This window comes from Callithrix jacchus, chromosome 17 (assembly GCF_049354715.1).
Source record: "Callithrix jacchus isolate 240 chromosome 17, calJac240_pri, whole genome shotgun sequence".
NCBI lineage: Eukaryota > Metazoa > Chordata > Mammalia > Primates > Cebidae > Callithrix > Callithrix jacchus.
In genome coordinates this window covers 23,747,116-23,763,731 of record NC_133518.1, presented here as the reverse complement: position 1 = coordinate 23,763,731, position 16,616 = coordinate 23,747,116, and positions in this window count along the sequence as shown.

Genomic DNA, 16,616 nt, shown 5'->3' with positions numbered 1-16,616 from the left:
ACCTTAGCCTCTCAAATACCTGGGACCACAGGCCTTTGTCACCATGCTTGGCTAATTTATTTTTATTATTTTATTTTTATATAGATGTAATCTCCCTATGTTACCTAGGCTGGTCTTAAACTCCTGGTGTCAAGAAATCCTCCAGCCTTGTTTTCCCAAAATGTCGGGATTATAGGTGTGAGCCACTGCACCTGGCTGGTTTCATTTTTTAAAAAGCAAATTTATGGAATCCAAATTGAATTTGGTTCCGTGAAGGCATCGTTATGCAGATTTGCAAATCTTGGTGCATCAAGACAGGGAGTGGGTGATAGAAAACTTTCTGGTCTTTGCCTGCTTTGTTGCATTGCCTACTTTGGCAAACACCACTCACTTTTGAGGCTCTCATATATATACAAACACACACGTATATACACATATATACATATATGTATCATACATATATAATGTATATGACACCATGTGTATGATACATAATATATGTATATGATATATGTATGATACATATAGGTATATAATATATGTATATATGATACATATAGGTATATATTCATACATACATGCATGTATAAATGTACTCATATATACACATATACACATATATACACATATCATGTATCACACACATAGATGTATATATGTATATATGAGTATAAATATATACATGTATTCATATATACATATATATGTATATATGAGTGAGAACCTCAAAAGCAAATGATGCTTATATATATGTTCCTCAAATAATATTCAGAGGAATAGCATTTCTGGAAGTTGTTATGAAGTATTGGAAAAGTGGTTTCTGCATCAAAGAAACATTGGAAGTACTATATTCTATCTTCCTGTTGAAGATTATGAAGCACATTAGTGTAGTCTCGGATGTTCCCGCAGAAGGTAAGTTTGTTTAATTTTGTTTATCCCATGATTCTGTTTATTTTGGATCTAGAACTGATCAAGTAACATACTGTGAAGGGGCATTTTGTAGTATACCCATTTTGGAAATGTTGCATTAGTTTCTCATTTAAGGATCCAGTGGGGATAAAGTTAACTCCTGACATTTCTCCCTTTCTTCAGCAGTTCTTCCCTGTTTAGAATGAAATATTGCTTTAGTTGTGGCTGTGCTTATATTTGTCAGAGGGAGAAGAAGATAATTTGCAAGTGATTTTAAAAGTGATGCTTACACTTAAAATTTTTTGCTTTTCCAATTAGCATTGAATAATAATGAAATTCAGGAAGAGTTTTGTCTCTTATTCATATATTCTTATGTTTATTTTTTTCTCTATGTCATCTCTATGAGTGGATTGGAGCAATTTGGGGAAGCTGAGAGACAAGCAGCCTAGGAATAGAGAAGAAAAAACCATACCACAGGATGTGATACAAAAGAGAACCAGGCAGAGCACCAGTAGGAGTACAAGAATTCATGTGTAAGATTTAGGGCATCTGTCAGCATCTTACACTAGTGTTTGTGGTAGACGTTTCATAGGAAATGTGGAGTTAAGAGCTCGGGGTTAGGATCCAGGAGTAGCTGATTATGAGTTATTTTCAGGGCATCCTGAAAGTTGTTATTCTCTGCTAGTGGCTTTGGGAGGGAGGTTCAGGGTTCTTCATGCCATTTTCTGCTATGAAGGTGGAGAACTGGAAAACTGAGTATTCCCTAATTTCAACAATAACATATCTCCCATTTTGTCAAAAGTAGAAAAATCAAGAAAAGTAGAAAATTCAGATCCCATCGCAAGGATTTGAACACAATTCCTACCCTTTTTCTACCCTGATGACTACCCAATAAACACACTTGAATGCCAGCCCTGAGTACTAAACTGCTTAAACTGCTCAGAATGAAATGGACATTTCAAGCTTAACATGGCAAAATCAAGCTGCTCCTCCCACATCCTACCTTAACTCACAGAATACAAGTTCTGTTCATCTGCTCAGGCCAAAAACCTTGTGACATTTTATTTTTCTCTTTTACACTTTAATCTGTCAGGTAACCCTTTTGGAGCTTTCTTCAGAATGTGTACAGAGTTTGAGGAATAGTACCGCTTCACTGCCACATCCTGGGTCAAACTACGGCCAACTATAGCAATAACTTTGTAACTGCATTCCTCTAACATATAAGAGATCCAAGGCTCAAATGCAAGTGGAGCCCAACATACCACATGTTGAAATATGAAATCTTTAAAGCTTATAGATGAAGCTAACAAATGTTTATTTAAAATATCTTCTATCCTCCTACTTTGAAATATAAAATATAAGTCTTTGTGTTGAAAAAATAAAAAATAAAATTATGGCTTTTTTTGACTTACAGTAAACAAAATATCAAACGTGGCTTAATTACTCTGGTGTATGTGTAGGTGTCCTAGTGATAGGCAGGTGATATTTGAATGAGTAATAAGACAAAAACATTCATTCATAAATTACTCTGTATTTATCCCATAGATGTTATTTTTAAAACTTAATTTCAGAAAAAATATGATGTTTTTTAATCAAGCTTTCCATACAATACATGTTCTGTTGACGGTTTTGTCAAATTGGAGCACCTTTGTCGAGTCATTGTATTTCTTAGTTAATTTCTGTTTAGAGAGTTTTCTCAGCTGAACTGGCAATAAGACTCGAAAATGCAGTAGTAATTTTATGATTCAGTTTGGTCAAAGTGTAAGGTGGGTTGCATAAGATGCATTATTACTATTGAAGAAAATACTGCAAAATATTAAAATTTTATTATATAAAGCAATGATCACTTATATTGCCATTTTATCGTCTCTTAAAACACTATTATAGAACCTAGAACCTATAATCATTATACATTTTCCATCTAGACCTGCATTGAAACAAATTTGGGTGATATGAATTCTTATCTTTTAACCATTAAATGTGCAACTTTTGCAGATGCCATGTAATTCACGAGTATCTCAAGAATGGTGAAATGAAACACAAAGAGAAAGCAAGAAAATAAATGCCCAGCACAACTGATATGTAATAGCGACCCTTGTCACTGTCATCTATGGTATTTGTGGTCCCCAAAAGGAAGGACTTGATAATTTAAGACGCATTTCTCTTAATCAAGGCTACCCATTGCTCAATTCGTCTCATGCCATACCCATGATTGCAGCAGTACTACCCAGTAAATCTGATGGTGTTTGGAGGCGGTCACCTTTTGTTTGCTGTGCAGAGGGTAAGAAGCATAAAGATGAGTTTCTCAGGGTTCCTGAAGGGTGTTAGTCATAGGAACACATATTTAAGATTACAGATTGTATTGAGCCAGAAATAAATCCTTATCTCTAATCAAGGTGCTCTGAGTACTATAATAAATTTACACATTGTGCACTTGTTTTACAAAGAACTCTTTAAAACATAGGTGTATGGCAGGGGCCCTCTGGCATACATCTAAAGGCAGTATTGCCCATTTATACCTTGAAAAAAAATTATTAGGCTGGTGGATCACGAGGTCTAGAGATCGAGACCATCCTGGTCAACATGGTGAAACCCCGTCTCTACTAAAAATACAAAAAACAGCTGGGCATGGTGGCGTGTGCCTGTAATCCCAGCTACTCAGGAGGCTGAGGCAGGAGGCGGAGGTTGCGGTGAGTCGAGATCATGCCATTGCACTCCAGCCTGGGTAACAAGAGAGAAACTCCATCTCAAAAAAAAAAATTATTAATTTTTATTTTGAGGTGGGGTCCCGCTCTGTCAACCAGGCTGGAGTGCAGTGGCGCTCACCTGGCTCACTGCAGCCTCACCTCCTAGGCTCAAGTGATCCTTCTGCTTCAGCCTTCTGAATAGCTGGGAATAAAGATTCCTCCCACCACTCCAGGTTTATTTCCGCTTTTGACCGCTTTGATCAAAAAGCTCACCTGATTCCTGTTAAAAAAAAATGGCTCATCTTACCCTCTGTGCAGAGCCTCTTGAAGCTCGCATCTCATCCAAAGTAGATGTTAAATCCTCATTGTGGTCAGAAAGGCTCCGTGTGATCTGGCCCCATGCGTCCCCTCTGTCTTTGCCTCCTGCCTTCTCCTCCACCCTTGCTCTGGACATTGGCCTCAACCCTTTTCAGATTCAGCAGGCCTTTTTCTACTCAGTACTTCATACGTGCCATTCTATCTAGATGGCTCTGACTCCAGGCAATGGCGTATCTGGCTTTTCCTCTTTCAAACCTTTATTCAAATACCTTTTAGGGTGAGGCCTTCTTGGACCATTTGATTTTAAATTGCAATTCCCCTTCCCTGACCCTTGTCCCTGCTTTATTATATCTCTGTAGCACTCATCACTGTGTATTATGGTATGTATTTCATGTATTGTTCCTGTTAATTTTCTGTCTTCTCACTAGAAAGTAAGTTCCACCAGGCCAGCGAGTTTTGCCTGTTTATTGTTCCATCCCCAGGGCCGGCATATTAAATATGTGTTCAATGAATCCAGATCGATAAGGTCCAAACGGATGTGAAGGTTGTAGATACCTCCACAAGGTGGTGCTCATAGATTGTTTTTGCTTTTGGTTTCCATTTTAGTTAATAATAACAAGCCCTAAAGCCCTAGTCTGTCACAAAGTAAATAAAATTTGGTGACTTAGATTTTAAAATTAAGAACCTGATTTCATAAATACCATGTTTTATGTTTCAGTGTTTCAGAGTTACACTTTTTTTTTCTTGTTGGGACTTAAGACTATTGGGCAGTTTTATATAGTTGCTATGAGAAACTTAAAACTTTGAAAGGAGACCATGTCTCCTGTCATCTGGATAAGGTGCTCTTGAATGGAGTCCCAGTCTATTTTTATTTCCTTTCACAGTATAAAATGGGTCACCCTGAGTCCTGGTATAGAATATATTCTATAACTGTAAGCCCACTTACAAAAGGGTTTTTAAATGAGACAAGAAGCCGAGTAGTGTTTAAGAATGCTGTAATGCTTGGAAAAAGGACTCAAGGAGAAGGAAAACTGAGAATAATACAACTCTCAGTGACAGAGGTGGGTGGGGTAGGTAGGAGAGAGAGACATTGGAGACTATGGAGCAGTAATAAGTGCTATTTCCTGGGTCCTAACAATGTTTCAAGCAGGGCAGTATGTGTCTAAGATGCTCTAAGTGATATGTAGCACATGGGGAGACTGAAGCATGGATCTGTTCACAATGTGTCAAAGAACACCCATCTGGGAGATGGTGGAACCATGGGCCCAGACAGTCTGAATCTGGTGCTCACCTTCTTAACCAACGTAGTAGGGAAGAGTTTACTAAAAAGCTTGACTGGTGAAAGACTGGTAAAATGTTAACCACTGACTTTCATGGCTAGTCCTCCAAGTGGGAAAAGGAATCAGAAAGGGGAAAAGAATCCACTGATTATCTCAGCAGCAGATGCCAGAGTGCATCTCATGTAAAACTGCAGATGAAACCAATGGGTTTTGCCAGTAAGGAATACGTTAGGTGGATGCTTTCATCAGCCTAGTGTACCATCCCTGTGAATTCGGTAGAAAAATTTAGTAGTAGTACTTGATTGTTCAGAGAACGAGAATGAAAGCACATTTCTTTCGTTTGAGGTGTAATAATCACGTTGAGTCTTACAGAGATGGCATGAGATATTTACATATACATAGTCCTTTCTGCAGTAGGAAATGGACTGGGTGGCATCTCCCTTGTCTGAGCTTGTAGGACTGATTATATAGTAGGTCAGAAGATGAAAAATACAAAGAAAAAATATGAAGCGGAGCAGGGGTGGTGGAGCATTGAAGGTAGGGGGAAGTGAGAAAGTTTAAAATGAAGATCAAAAGCCTCATTGAGAATGTAATGTTTGAGCCAAGATATAAAGAAAACAAAGATCAAGTCAAGTGAATATCTGAAAAAAGAGAGAGAACAGAAGACCAAGGTAAGAGGTTGCCTGGCAAGGAGGCCAGTGTGTTATTGTCAGTGTGAGCAAAGGCACATGACGTGGGGGTGAGGTCCAAGGGGTAATGGGGTCAGACTGTGTAGGAATTTTAGGTAACTATAAGGACTTGGGCTCTTACTCTGAGTTTGGTAGATGTGGAGATGACCAGATCCCTCTCAAGGAAAGACTAAATGCCCCATTGTGGGAATGTGGTTGGCAGCAGGCTCCAGGTGTTAGTGCCTTTAAGAGCTGTCTCAGCTACAGAGCTGCTCATTCGAAGTTATGCCCTTCCCAGGACAGTCCAAATCTGAGAACTTGGCAAGTTGGGTATATAAGGTCTGGCCATTTCGGCTCTTCAAGTTCACTTTTACAGGCCGTATTTGTTTTACAGGCAGAGCTGGTTGGCCAATGCTCTGCCAGGCCTTACTGCAGCTCAACTTCTTCCTGCCTGATACTACCCAATTCTGCCTCCTCTTCTTTCCTTTCACAGGGAATCTGTGAACATCTTGAACTTCAAACACTATCTCCACATCTGCTTCTGGAGATGCAGCTGGTGATGATGAGATATAAAATGTAAGAGAAAGTGGTCGAAGGTACAATTTTGTGGACTGCTTGTTTGTTCCGTTCTCCCTGACCTCTCCTTTGCTATGCACCAGAGCTAAAAGAATAAATGAATATATTAATTTTGTTGGAATCCTGTTGGAAAATTTTGGCCTGATGTTTGGTTCCAGAGAACCTCTGTTGTCTGACTGTAGTGGTTGACACCACAGACTCAAGAACAAGATGTACCTAGCTAGAATTTCATTTACTGGTGATACAAGTTGGGCAAGACACTTGAGTTTCTGCACCTCAGTTTCTTCACCTATAAAATAAGATTTTAATACAATAAAGGAGTTCATCATTACAAAACTCTTAGAATTGTGTCTGGCACATAGTAAGTGCAAGACAGGTGTTTGTTTAATAAATAAGAAAGCTAGCTTTATTCAAGTCAAATGTCCGAAAAGAGGCATTTTGTATATGGCATTTGTCAAACTCCTTTTCAGAGACAGATACATATGAGTTTTTCAGCTGATGGATTTATGATTGTTGGGGGAGGCAAAATCAGGACTGGTTTGGGCTCAGCGTAGGATCAAAGGTGATATAGTGTTGATTGAATTGTAGCTTTTCATTGAATCAAGGCCTTCCCATAGAACATCTAAATTATACAGACATAAAACTAGTGTGTTTTATAAAGGATACATTAAAATAAAGTGTCACTGTTTTGAAATGAAATTGATGTTTACTTGTTCTTCAAAATCACTATTTGTAGAGTGTATATACCAAAGTGCATAGATTTGCATTCATATTTAGGCACCCAGAGTCACTGTCTTGAATGGTCCTGCTGACCACATGCTTTTTAGACACCTGAACAAGACACTGAGAGAAGGCCCACCTAAAAGATGGATTTTCTGCTGATCTTAAAGGTAATGACAGTGACAAATGAGACCTCCCAGTGGACCATAGCGAGGGTTAGCAGCAGGAAATTGCATCGGCTCAATGATTAAGGCAACATCAGCAGTCAGAAAACAGCAGCAGGGCAGGTGGCCTTGGTCTTGCTGTTGTCTCATCTGATCCATCTCACAGGGTGATGAGTCTGAGATGTGTCTGCCTGGCCTGCAAACACAATCTTCCCCTGCTTCCCCCAACCTTTTTTTTTTTTAAATAAATGAGCAAAAAGAAATTTGGAACATCTGGATTATTCAATGTCAGAGCTATTGCCAAAGCAGCACGCCTACTCTCCTCAGATATTGAATGCAAGTTAAAATTGCCTCTGGCAAAAGGTTTCGTGAAGGCCTTCCTCATTCATTTTAATTCAAGAAAAATTAATGAGCACCTACTATGTACCAGGCACCAGGCTTAATGCCAGGGATACGAAGATAAATGAGATAATTTCTTGTCTTCAAGGAAGTCACAGTTGAATGAAAGAGGCAACTAAGGAACAGCAATGGTTGTTCCATCTTTTTTGTCTCATGGATGTACAAGGACCTAAATGCCATGGCAATTATAGGAGAAATTGAGAAAACACTTGATCTAGCAAGTTGGTTGATTGATGTTCTTATTTTAACAACTCCAAGGAGTATTAAGCAGGAATTTATTTCAAAATGTTCTGCCTCAGCAGAAGAAAAATGATGAATAAAAATTCTATGAACAACATTTTCACAATTGGGTGTTACCATGTGGGACTCTAAATCTTGTTTCTAAGACCTAGGATTGATAAGGAGAGAGAAGACTAAAGAACTCTATGGGGAAATTAGAAGTTGAAATCTGGCAGAGTCAAGGACCAAAGTAGGCAGAGGTATTATTGTAGCTCTCACCTAAGCCTAGAAAAATCTCAGTAATTACCTCACCAGTTCCTTTTGAGGGAAGAGAATCTAAAGTTTGTATTCTGTAACTTAAAGTATGTGGCCTAAGGACCCATGGACTATACCATTCACATTTCCACCAAAGACTTCTGATTTTAAAAATGAAATAAATTTTGGGGGACATGATATATCAACAGAAAAAAACACAAGTATTAAATGTACAGCTCGATGAGTCTAAACATATGACTATGCTCATTAAACCATGACCACATCATTATATAGCAGTTTTCCAGTACCTAGAAGGCTTCTGTGCCCATTTCCAGTTAACTTTCTTACCCCAGAAACATAGCCACTACTCTGATTTCTATTACCATAGGTTAATCTTGCGTGTTTCTGAACTTTTTTTTTTTTTTTTGAGACAGAGTTTCACTCTTGTTACCCAGGCTGGAGTGCAATGGTGCGATCTTGGCTCACTGCAACCTCCGCCTCCTGGGTTCAGGCAATTCTCCTGTCTCGGCCACCCGAGTAGCTGGGATTACAGGCACGCGCCACCATGCCCAGCTAATTTTTTTTGTATTTTTAGTAGAGATGGGGTTTCACCATGCTGACCAGGATGGTCTCGATCTCTTGACCTCGTGATCCACCCACCTCAGCCTCCCAAAGTGCTGGGATTATAGGCGTGAGCCACGTGCCCGGCAATTTCTGAACTTTTTATAAATGAAATCATGCTCTTTCACATACGGCTTCTTTCTTCGACATTCTGTCTGGGAGATCATCCACGTTATTGTGTATGTAGATCAATAGTATTTAAGATGTTGGACATCTGATTGGTCATGCTGACTGGCCATTTGTGTATATTCTTTTATGAAGTGGCAGCTCAATATTTTGGCCCAATTTTATTGGATTGTCAGTCCCTTTCTTTTTGATGTATAGGAGTTCTAAAATTACCTCCACACAAGACTCTTGTGTTTTAATTTACTTCTCTTGTTTTTGCCAAATAGTTTAAGTTTGTTCCCTGAATCATCTTCTCCCTTTCATTCATTTCCCTTAAGTTTCCAAAACTTTCGAACTTAAGCTTCTCTGCTGGCTTTCTACCTTTGTAGACCCCAAATTTGGATCCAAAAAAGTGAATTAGATGTAATTGACTGAAAATCCTTTTTAAATTTTATCCTCTAATATTTATCGTTTAAAAAGAAATAAAGGCAATAGTTAGACTATCTGATGATGGAATTTCAGGAGTTAGAAAACTGGTGGATGTTTGTTTTTGTAGGGAGATCAGGAAACAAGGATGGCCAATGAAAGGTACATTTTTATACCTCTAAAATCCAACTATGCTGTCATTTCTTAAATTTTTTTTAATTTTGGATAATTAGCTTTAAGAGATGGGATGTTGAACAAAGAAAAAAAATTTATTAATTAATGAAAGATTGCTTCATTAAAAAAGAAAAGATTAAAGGTTATATAGCTATTCTTGCATCACTGGTTTCAGGACTGTTTCAGATGACTGACCATTAGTGTCTTACCACCAGTCTGAGAATCTCATGGTGCAATATTCTAGGAAGATTTGTTACCTTAGAAACAGGTTCTAATATTGCAATAATGATTTTCTAGAAAATTGCAAAGCATGCCTAAGAAGTTGGCAAATAATATTAAATTGGGAAGTGGAGCCTAATATCTTTTGGGCAGGAAAATTATTTAAGATGCCCTTGAAAATACGGGTAAAAAACCCCAGAAAGAATAAGAAAAAACATCAGTGAAGCAATTTATGTAATAAGAGAGAGTTAAATTAGTGGGGAAAAAAACGGGAAAATTTCCAGTACCTTCCAGGTGCTTCTGTAAGTACCTGGAAGGCTTCTTGTGCTCACTTCTAGTTAAATTACTTCACCCCACAAACATAGCCACCACTCTGATTTCTATTACCATAGATTATTTTAGACATTCTTGAACTTTTTGAAAATGGAATCATGCAGTTGCTTTCATGTCTGGCCTCTTTCCTTAACATTCTGTTTGAGGGAACTTCCATGTTGTTGTGTAGATCACCAGTACTTAAGATGTTGAACATCTAATTGGTCACATGGATTGGCCAAATCCAAGTAGTTTCTGCTCATCTTCAAGCTGAGACTATGCTTGAAAATTAAACACGGTTCTGAGTCCAGTCTAAGCAAACGGTATTGGTCCTCACTCTAAAAGCAGCTCTCAGATTTGTTAATCTCAGTCCGTTTTTGCCACAAATATTTCACTTCTCCAATATTTATTGGTCAATTTCTGGCAGGTGTTATGACAGATCATACAATTTTGTAAAATCATCAATTGAGGTATTTATTAATTATAATATGAGAACATAAGAGAGGCTGAAGTCAGTCTAGGAGTATTAGGGGAGCTTTTGAATTTATTTATCCATATATTAAATATTTATTGAGTGCCAACCTCATGCCAATCATACTAGATGCTGAAGACAGTGCTTTGAACAAGACAGATATGTCGTTGCCTTAATGGAGCTACAATTTCAGTGAGAAAGAGAGGAGATGGCATTCAAGGAGATCTTGAAGGATCCAGTAAGTCCTTATCATGTGAAAAAGCAATGAGTGTCACTGCCAGTAGAGATTCCTATAGGAAGAATTACAGAATTCGGGAAGAGGTTGATACATTGAAAGAAGCTACAAATAGTGGGATACGGCTGGAATCACGACAAAGGACAAGTAGAGTAGATCCTTCCCAAAATGTTGCATTTTAAATCTACCACTGGCTAGCTAGCTAGAGCTATCTGTCTGTTTATCTATCTATCTATCTATCTATCTATCTATCTATCTATCTATCTATCATCTATCTATCTATCTATCTATGTATCTATCTGTCTGTCTGTCTGTCTGTCTGTCTGTCTATCTATCTACCTACCTATCTACCTACCTACCTACCTACCTACCTCTCTACCTACCTACCTATCTATCATCTATTTGTCATCTGTCTCACCTGTTCTGTGCATGATACTGAAAAGCACTGGGGGAATTCATAGAGAGAGGAATGTGGCAGAGTCTCTATCCTTAAACGTACGTATAGTAGAATGTAGAAACCTCATACTCAAATGGTATCATTAGGGTGAGAGAAGCTGAGAGATGGATTAAAATGAAAGGAGCTAGATTCAGGGTTCAATTTGGCTCTATGACGTTAAGAAATAGGATTTTGAACTTTTAATAGAGATTTCCTTTCTGTTATCCTCAGGTGTTCAACAACAGTTGTGGGCTGTTCAGCTCTACCAAGAAGTGTCAGAACAGAAAAAACAACAAGTCTGGTAAGATGTCAAGAACGAATTGGCTCTTTGGGTTTCCAGCGGACTGTTTTTTGGTCAAATAACCTTTGTGTGTTAGGTTCAAAAGGGCCAATGTAGGGTTACATTTGTTATACCCTCTTAAATGCCTTTCAGAAGTATTGGGTATATACTAGCTCTTTCTGTAGTAACAAACAACTTTCAAATTGCAATGGCTGACAATGAGAGACATTCTTTCTCACTCTTTTGTTTACAAGTTGGTTATAGTTTTGCTCAGCTCTGCTTGGCTCTCCTGGACTGGGCTCTTGGATGTGAAGTGGGGTCAGGTCTGTTCCATGTATCCTTTAATTCTGGGACCTAGGTGGAAGACCTAGGTGGCAGAGGGCTGAAGCCTAAGCAGATAGAAGAAACTTGCAAAGCCTCTGAAACTTTCTGCTTGGTCATAATATAAGCCATATTCACTCATATTCCATTTCTAAAACAACTCTTGTGACCAAACCCATAACTGGGCTGAAAAGTATGTCTCTTTTCATGGGTCAAGGGCAAGAGAAAGTATCATAAATGTTTGCCAATCAGTACAATCTACCATGAAGTATATATTTATGCACTTCTTTGTAAAATAACTTCTACAAATAAACTGAAATATCTCTCAGAAATGTTGTGATCAAAAGCTATTAGGAGAACACTACATTTCAAAGAAAATGTTCTTCCTAAGATTGTCTTTCATGTTACACTAGGAGAATTGATAGAAGTTGATACCTAACAATGATATAAAATACTTGACTAGGGGTAAGATTGCTATAGGATGAAAGTCAAATTCAGGCTATGAAAATTTAGGGATATCTATTTGTAAGAACTATTTTTGCAGTTATTCATTAATTTAGAATCGATGTGACAATATTAGTCACTCAGGTATTAGAGTGATCCATGGACCTTTACACATGGAAATACATGTTTTTCAAGGGGAGCTGGGATGGGGTGGGGTAGATGGCGAATGTTTTATAATGTAATACATCTAATTGCTATTTTACTGATACAATCTTTATGTTTGTTTGATTGAACAGTGTGTGTTTCTTACAAGTGCTTTCCCCTGCAAATTCAGGTGGTATATTGCTGTGATTTGTACTCCAACAAATGACAGAAGTAGTCATTTTTCCTGTGTGTGTGAAAAGCATAAATCAGTCCTTGCAATGGGACTGTCTAATATATGAACATCTAAGTTAAACTTGGTTATAGAATTATGAGTTAAACTTAGAACAATTTAAAGGCAGTGTATTTTGTGTGGATATTTAAGTGGCTGTAGGACATTACACATGGCATGAAGAAAGCATCACATTTTCTGCTCCTTTCTGTACTTTTATGCTTTATGCTGATATTAGATGTTGCTTATAGTGTGCAGTGATGATTATTTCATATTATTCACACTTCTGCAGCTTCAGTGAGCACTACTTAAAACCAAGCCATCGAGCAATTTCAATAGACTTCAAGATCACAATGTACTTCTCTAATTAAGAAGCATTACTGTGTACCATGCTTAGACAGACCCGCAATTCAGCACAAGGCAGCTCATCCTGTTATGGGGTTAGATTAATTCTGTTTTTAAATACAGATAATGTAAAACATTCCTGGAGAAAACCACTTTTCGGTATTCTTGGAGCGACTATGACATTGGTGAGGGGATAGAATAAAAAAGAGAGAATAAGTGTGATTGATCTAATGACGGAAATTAAAGCCCTCATTAAGAAATTATTAAGAGGTCTTTGGGATCTAACTGCATCTCTTTTTCCATCCTTGTTTGGGTTTTGGCCTTTTGTAGTAGTTAGAGTCCTTTCAGTTGCAATTAATGAGAAACCTAATTCATCCAGGAGGAAAATTTATTATCTCCTATAACAGGTGGTCAAGAGGTGGGATAGAGGGGCCTGTTATGAAGATAGAAAGGGTCTAGCTCTATTTCTCTGCTATTCTCTTGGTTCTTTGCTTATATCTGTTTCCTCTTTATTCTCAAGCTGACTTATCTCATTATATTAAGATGGCTGCTAGCAACAGCCAAGGAAAGATGCTTCCTTGATCCTGTCCAGAAGATAATTCTTCCCCAGTGTTTCAGAGATGTTAGTTGTTACTCCATATTCATTCTTCTTTGTTATATACTAATAGAAGATTTAGCTGGAAGCATGGCTTTCCAACTGAAGTTGGCATTTTTCCAGCATCTGTTCTATTTGGTTATAGCCAGGAGACTCAATGGGTTCAACTTTTGGTTATATCCTGAAACGGAAGGAGAATCTCTTCCACTTTTCCTTTTTCAATGGATGTTGTTGAAATTAGTCCTTGAGATGGAAATCTGGTAAGGAAAAGCATGAGCAATAATGTATAAGGAGCTAGGATAGCAGAACTACCTTGCCAGCTTGAATTTTATACAAGAGAGTAATAAACTACGTTTTAATTTCAAAATTTTGTAAGATTCCTAAACCTATATCCTTACTAATGGGAGTAAAATAAAGCCAGCCTTCATTTCAGGCTTTCTTCTTTTTTCAAATTTTATTTTAAGTTTGGGGGTACATGTGCAGGATGTTCAGGTTTGTTACCTAGGTAAAGGTGTGTTACAGAGGTCATGGAGGTTTATTTTGCTGCTTTTCTTACGTCTACTTCTGAGATGCTTTGACTGTGTCTTTAACTCCTATTCCTATTCTTGTCAACATAAATAGGACCTTCATTTGATATTTGATCTATTAATAAACCATAATAAAGCATTGTAACTCTTCACTTGGTGAATTGTCAATGCCAGTCAGAATGTGTGATTCCTTGGAAAGGCCAGTCATTAGAACTACTCATTCAAGGACAAAGCTTAATTGCTCTCGAACTACAGTTATTGAAGAAATCATTGAAAAGTATCCTAACATGACGATAAAAACAAAATAAAACAAAACAAAAAACAAATAAAAATTGATGAGGCCGAGTGAAAGGTAAACACAGCACTTTGGAGAGAATTTAAAAAATTCATGCATTTACCTTTACTCACTGCAAAAACAAGGCAATTACAAGATTTCTGACTTTTTAATTATACTGTTGCCACATATTTTAACTTTAATGTTTTGAAGAGTCTTGGATGAATTTGTTTTAATTGAGGTCAACTCACTAATTAGTTATTATTTATAATTAGGTATAATTTTCCCATAATGTAATTTTGTAGAGCCTCCAAAACACCTAAAAGAAAAGCAAGCACTATCTGCAATGACTAGTTATTTATACAACTTTATTTTCTCATCTACTGAGCTAAGCAGTAAAAAATAAAAGGGAGGAAGGAAGCTAATATTCACTGGACCGGTCACTCTGTGCTAGGCGTCTTGTACACAGAATCATTTAACTTCTAAGTAACCTGGTGTGATAGATATTTAATATATTTTAGAGATAATGCCTTTCTGAGGTTCAGAAATAGTATGTATCTTGTCCATGGGCACCAAGCAGGTATACACTGGAGCCAGGATTTTGGCTTAGAGTTTCTTGAATACAATAGAATCCATCTCTGTTACTGTAAGGTGGAGGCCTTCCCTCCTCAACCTCAAATACCTTCACAACTAGGCAGCAATGTCAATGCATGATTTTCAGAGGTAGGTAGCAAAGAATATAAGTCATATAGAGGTTGAACTAGAGGATGCATATTTTGGCAGAATCATTCAAATTAAATAAACAAAAACCATTTGGCAGCTAAACAAACTTATTTCCCAGCCTATCAGACATGCATGACGAGAGTTCGCAGCCTCTAAAATGTTGAGGATACAGCCATGCATGAGCATAAAAACAAGTCAAGGTATGTTTTGACTTGAAAAAGTTAAGAAAACTGTGGATGTCAATAAATTTGGACCTTATCCCGTTGTTTTTCTCAAAACTTAAGACTTAATTCTCTGATTGTCAAAGTTAAACTAGTTCTTAAATTATTTATGTAAACTTCATTCTCAGTACACTTAAAATAAGATGTCAGTGGTAGGTAGGGGAGTTAAATTATATTTTTGATCCAAAATGCCATAATCTCTTCTCTCTCTCTCTTTCTATAAAACTGGTTAGCTCTCTTCTTTTGGTTATTTTGTTCCCAAAGTGCCACTAAAAATTTACAACTATAGAATCTTTTAATGCAGTTTAGAGCAGAAACTATTAAGGCAGCAAAAGTAGAATTAGGAAAAAAAAAAAACCCAAATCAAGTAATGGAGCAGTTAAGATGTTCTAATTAGAGTTATAATTGTAAATTGAGTACATGAAGATAACTTAAAATTTTTCTCATCTAGGCATTTTTTAATCTGTATTTTATTTCATTGTACCTGATACTTAAATTTCCATGTCTTGATGAAACTATGCCAAACCCTAAATAAATTAACAAGGAGTTTTAAAAATGAAGTTTTTAAGAAATACCATGATCAAGATAATAATGAAGGAATTACTTTTATATAGGTCTTTCGGTGCTGGCTGTTACTTCAAAGTGCTGTTCAGAATTCTCCTCAAACATAACTTCTCCTCTCATAAAGTAGTTTCAGCACAACCCAGTACTCCGTTGGGTTAGCCGTACTGTTTCCATTCGCAGACCTTTATTATTTCTTTCAAACTCGTTTGCCCCCTCTTCACTTCATTTTCGTCACTCTTAGTAGAAAATTTTGCTACAACGGGGCTTAAGAAAATAGAAACCTTCTGGAAGCTGCTTTATTACCTTTCTTCCCTTCTATAGTTAAAAACACATAAACTGTCCTGATCCTTTCTCCCTGTTTTAGTGGGGAGGTGGCCTCTTTGCCTTCCAGTTCACTTGTTCTTGCCATTATGTCTCCTCCTGCTTTTCCTTGCTGACTTCACACCTCACTTTTCCCACCTCCCAAATTTCTCAATGCTCCATGTTTTCCACTGTTTTTGCTGCAGCCTAAAAACATGGCCTTGTATTCTTCATACAAAAAAAGAGTCATTGTCACATCTCCCTACCCACTTTGACACCATTCTTGTAATTCAGTCTTTTCACTCCAGTTCATATTTACCTTTCTTCCTTTGAATACCACCAACCTACAAACGTGCATTTGAGAGTTTATTTTAAAGGAGAGCAAAACCAAACAAATAAGAATAACCAATGGCGTTTGCACCCTTCCAAGCCTTTCCCCATATACATGTGTATTACTTACAACTTGTACTCAATG